This window comes from Capricornis sumatraensis, chromosome 2 (assembly GCF_032405125.1).
Source record: "Capricornis sumatraensis isolate serow.1 chromosome 2, serow.2, whole genome shotgun sequence".
Taxonomy (NCBI): Eukaryota; Metazoa; Chordata; class Mammalia; order Artiodactyla; family Bovidae; genus Capricornis; species Capricornis sumatraensis.
The window spans coordinates 134,270,079-134,275,998 of NC_091070.1; positions in this window are offsets into that span (position 1 = coordinate 134,270,079).

Consider the following 5,920-nt stretch of genomic DNA (forward strand, 5'->3'; position numbering starts at 1 on the left):
TGATATGAAGAGGCCCAAAGGACCCAGCCATCCAACTATATTATCTTCAATTTGCTTCTTCATGTCAGGGAGATTCTCAACTAAAATGAAAATTAAAAGATTCCTCTGTTCCAGATTTAGGGCTGTGCCTCTTTTGAATGGTTTAGTAAATCCTTCCAGAGTGGCTTCAGAATGCTTTTCTTTTTCTCTGGGTACACAGTTTCCCTTCAGCTTAGGGAAGAAGGCCTAAAAAATGTTCCTATTATACTCTGAATATCAGCTTCCAGTGTGGCCAACTTCTAACCATGGAGCTCACTAAAAAATCCTTTGAAATATCTTACTAACACATTTTAGTTGGGACAAACAGTAAATATTCCTGGCAATACCAAACAAAACTTTCTTTTACTTTTAAACCAAAGGTATCCGTATCAAATGAATCAAAACCAAAACCATGGCTTAATCACGGATGCAAGAGGCATTCCCAAAGAAGATGAAAAAGATATTACTCCCTCATCCGCAAGATCCAGAGCCACTCCCAAAGATGGCCAAAGACAGACTTAGACAATACCCCTGAGAGAGGGCGACAGTGGATACTAGCTATAAACAGGGTGCCACCCACATTCCCGTCCAGCCATATTTTGGGGGCCTCCAACATGACAGCTGAGCTGCCTGCACAGATAGAGCTGCCAACCTGCATGCTCTGATGGGCAGAAAGCCAAGTCAAGGTCTCAACACAAAACAAGATAAATGAGAAAGAAATAGCAGTCCCTGGGTGTAAGAAATAAAAACTTAAAAATGGACCATTTTCAAGAATAGCTAGCTTTGAGTGACAGCTTGCTGATGTAATAGCCAAGAGCTGGGTTACAAAACTGAAAAGTGCAGGCAAAGGGAGGGCAGGATGCCTAGTATTTTTGCACTTGTTTATGCTATTGGTGAATTCAAAACATCATGCCACCCCATGGACTGCAGCACCCCAGGCTTCCCTGTCTATCACCAGTTCCTGCAGCTTGCTCAAACTCATGTCCACCGAGTCGGTGATGCCATCCAACCATCTCATCCTCTGTTGCCCCTTCTCCTCCTGCCTTCAATCTTTCCCAGCAGCACAGTCTTTTCCAATGAGTCAGCTCTTTGCATCAGGTGGTCAAACTATTGGAGCTCCAGCTTCAGCATCAGTCCTTCCAATAAATATTCAGGATTAATTTCCTTTAGGATCGACTGGTTTGTTTTCCTTGGAGTCCAAGGGACTCTGAAGAGTCTTCTCCAACACCACAGTTCAAAAGTGTCAATTCTTTGGTGCTCGGCTTTCCTTATGGTCCAGCTCTCACATCCATACATGTGAGAAGGAATAGGTGCTCGAGAAAGGAAGAAACAAGATGTCAAGGGGCCAGCCCATAACGTGGAAGGAGATAAAGCTACATGATGTCTGGGAAGATTGCTTACTCCATAGTACTTATCTAATGAGGAACTGGGGGAGGGACTTATGTGCTAGGGACAAATTGCTCATTGTAATGACTCTGGTTGTGCCTACCCACCAGACACCCAATCTTGCAAGACCATCATTAAAGCTTTGCTTCCCACTCACCTTCTGTCTCCAAGTCTGAGTTTGGGTTGGTGTGTTTCTCACACTGGGGAGGGGAAGAATCCAACCATCAATGCGGATGTAAATGAAAATTCACAAGCCACCATTCAAAGATCTAATTTTTTTTCTCCTGCCACTCTGAATCTAGAATGGAAGGAACTCTGTAAAACTGCACCATAGGTGGTGGTCCAGAACTGACTTTGGTAAGAATTCTCACCCTTTAGGGGCTTCTGCCAGTTTTCCCAGGATCTCATCAGCAGGCTCTCAAGCAAGTGGGGTGTCCCAGCAGGTCTCATCCTGGCTACTAGAAACTTGGGGAACCACTGACTGAAACTGCCTGCCCTGTCCTGGCACCATAGTAATCACTTGCATGAGTTAGCTTAAATAAGAAATCCGGGTAAGGAATGCAGAACAAGCTACCAACAACTAGAAATATTTGAGAAACATCAAAAGGTGAGAGAAGACCCCAGTCCATATGTCCTACCAACCTCCCAGAATCCTAGCTGGAATCCATCTTGGCTGAACAATGCGAGTGCCACCAGGAAGGATCTTGAGTCAAAGGTGTTAGCCAGAGACAACCCAGGAACTAACCCCATCACCATAAAACCTGAGACTGTAAGCCATGTGGCAAAGGAGCTCTCCTTGTTTCCTTATCCTGCAGCTCTCTGCCCAAGTGCCCCTTCCCAATAGTCTCTTACTTTGTCAGCACATGTGTCTCCTTAGACTATTAATTTCTAAGTGTTAGACAAGAGTCCACTCTTGGGCCCTGGAAGGGGTACGCTTCTAGCAACAAAATTGTAAGGGAGAAAAAATAATTTTCCTTCTACTCTTAAAGTGCTTGGCTGAGCCCCTTTTTCTCTAGAGCACCACATAAGTGGATAAACTTATCTAGGTTAAAAGCTTTCCACTGTGGCCACTGTAATACAAGATTATCTTCGGTAAGTTTAGCCTATTTGTCACCCTTAAAATTTTATTCACCTGAGGCCTCACACAGGACCAGCCCAGTTTCAGTCCAACCCAACCCTGGACCCAGGGCAACTCCAGCCAGTTTCTGAATGCAGTCTGGAAAAAGTAATGCTCAAATAAGGTCTGATGGTTCATGAAGCAAAAGCTGCAGAGCTGGGATGGAGGAAGGGCCAACCCCCACCTCCAGAGGCAATGAGACAGCAGTGAGCCCAGTGGGCTCACTGGGTATCGACCTTGGGCTCCTCAGGGTCTCCTTCCTTTGCTCCCTCTTCTGATACCAGAACTATTTATTTGAACAAAAATCAGTTCAAACTGCGCAGTAACTAGATATTGGGAGTGCTCCACTGACTGGAGCTCAGGGAGAGGTTTTTACAGAGAGAAGGCAGAAGCAAAGTAAGGTAGTTATTGATGGGTCAAAGCTTAATTCCTGGCTGATTGTGACTGGTCATCTTTAGGTTTCTATTTTGTAGCCCTGTTTCAATTTCTGGTTTGCTTTCATAGGCTGACTTGGCATTAGAGCCACCTCAGTGTGTTGGCCTCCTAGTTTAACAATAGTTATCCAAAGGATTTTCTACTTGGTTTACTCTGGTGCTTGTTTTTGAGATCATGGTGAACAAGTCTATCTTCTGGGTCAGGGTGGGTGGAGGGAAGGGCCTAGTATAATGTCAAATCCCAGTCTCCCCTCCTCCCCTCAGGAAGTAAAGTCCATCAGCAGGAGTGCCTAAGTTGGCTCTAGCCCTGAGCTCTTACAATGCTTGCTTGTTTTCACAGGGCAGCCGAATGAAATGCTTTAGAAAAAGAGCAACATTCTGGAAAACCGTATAACTTTTCTTCCCAGATTGCTTCAAGTCTGTGGAGGATTCCCTTGCTGAACGCCACATCAAAGGTAGGATGAAAATGGGGTTGTGTGTTGGAGTTTGTTCTTTATCATGTTTTGAATGACCAGCATCTCTCCCCGCACAGCCTGCTCACCAGACAGTCGTGCCCCACACTCTGCCGGCAGATTCTCCTTTCCAGGAAGAAACAGACTGCCTGCCTATCTGCCAGTGGCAAATAAAGAATGCTACTCCCTCTCAGAATATTTACATTTTCCTTTTGCTATTTCTCTTTTTATGTATTTATTTCATTGAACCACTTGTGTGAAGGTAGAAGACATGACATTTCACTCCTGAGCATTTTAGCACACATCTAAGAACAAGCACATTCTCTGACAGAACCACGAGACCACAATCACCACCAGGAGATCTAACCTGGTCTACTATACAGTCCTTATTCAAATTTCCCCAACTCAGTTCCCAAAGTCCTTTCCAACTTTTTACAGGCCTGGAATCCACTCAGGGAAGTCATTGCCCTTTGTTGTCATGTCTGCTGCTAAGCTGGTAAGTCACTTCAGTCATGTCTGACTCTGTGCGACTCCATAGACGGCAGCCCACCAGGCTCCTCCGTCCCTGGGATTCTCCAGGTAAGAACGCTGGAGTGGGTTGCCATTTCCTTCTCCAGTGCATGAAAGTGAAAAGTGAAAGTGAAGTCGCTCAGTCGTGTCCGACTCTTAGAGACCCCATGGACAGCAGCCTACCAGGCTCCTCCATCCATGGGATTTTCCAGGCAAGAGTACTGGAGTGTGGTGCCACTGCCTTCTCTGGTTGTCATGTCTATTTAGTCCCTAAGAATATTTTCATTTCAGCAACTGCTGTGAAAGGGAATATCCAAACCTGAAGTTCCCCATTCCTTTGAAAATTTCTCTAATTTTAAGAGCTTATTACCCAGAGGACCAGAGGGTGGTACACAGTTTTGCCCTAGGATTTGACTTCAGACCTGGAGGGAGGACAGTGTGAGGAGTGACCACCCAGCAATCAATGAGGTCAGGCTTTGCAGTCAGCTCCTTTGCAGTTCCTGCCTGAAGTGAACTGGTCATCTTTTAGAGGCCATTCTCACTTTTCACTTTCATGCACTGGAGAAGGAAATGGCAACCCACTCTAGTGTTCTTGCCTGGAGAATCCCAGGGACGGCAGAGCCTGGTGGGCTGCATCTATGGGGTTGCAGAGTCGGACACGACTGAAGCGACTTAGCAGCAGCAGCAGCAGCAGCACACTGGTGTAAGAGAGATTTCTGTGGTGGTTTTGATGTCCTTCATATCACAGCCTTTTGTTACATTTTTCTATTTTTTCCCATGGTTCTGCCTGGTTTGTGATTATGGAATAAACAAAGATTAAGGGGAGTCTAGTTGGGCAGTCTTATGTTAAGTAAGGACATACTGCAAGAGAACTGTCAGCACTCTGGAATTCCAGGGGGACCTCCACAAATATTCCCCAAATGGTACAAAGCCTTGCTTGTATTTGTGAGGTTGAGATCAGAGAGCCTATAAACAACTTTAGACATCAGAAGTGTTGACCAAAAAGATGTACAACTTGAGAGTTGCAAGTTTTATCTGGGGCAAAATGAGGACAGCAGCCTGGGAGACAGCACCTCAGCTAGCTCTGAGACTGCTCCAAAGAGGCAGTCAGTGAAGGTCAATATATGATTTTGGAGAAGAGGGGAGTTCAATGCAATCAAGTGCTTACTTTACAAAAAGTTTTCTGCTAGTCACAAGAACCTGAAGTCATCAAGATGGGATTTAGTGATTTTCTAGATCTGAAGAGATGTTAAGGATTGGAATCATAAAATCAGTTCCTAAAAATATCTATCTAAAGACCTGCTCCACCAGATTCCCTGGAGCACAGAGGCCTCATTCCACCTTGAATTCCTTCAGGGGGTGTTGAAGGCTAACAGCTACAGTAGCACAGGGTTCAAGCTCCAGAGGCAGATGGCAAATCCCTTGTTGCTGTTCAGTCGCTGGCAAAGTCTCTTGGAAAATGCCAATTTCTAGTTGACAGGCAAGTGCCAATTTGCTGACAAGAAATCATCTATTCTTAAAGAGGTGGGCTGAAAAAAATTACAAGTGGTTTTTAAATTTTTTAAATTTATTTTTGGTGTGCTGGGTCTTCATTGCTGCATGTGGACTTTCTCTAATTGCTCCAAGTCGGGGGTTACACTCTAGTTGCAGCACATAAGCTTCTCCTTGCAGTGGCTTCTCTTGTTGTGGGGCATGGGCTCTAGGGTGGACAGGCTTCAGCAGTTGCAGGTTCGAGTTCTAGAGTACCAGCTCAGTAGTTGTGGTGCATGGACTTGGTTGCTCCATGGCATGCGGGATCCTCCCAAACCAGGAATCAAACCCATGTCTCCTGCATTGGCAGGCAGATTCTTCACCACTGAGCCACCAGGGAAGCCTGGCATAAGTAGTTTTATACCACAGAAAAATAGAATAAAGTTTAAAGTTCAGATCAGTTTCTCAACTAAGCCAACGTCTGTCTTGGGTTTGTCACAGGGATCTTCTGCATTTAAAACAAACGAAGCATC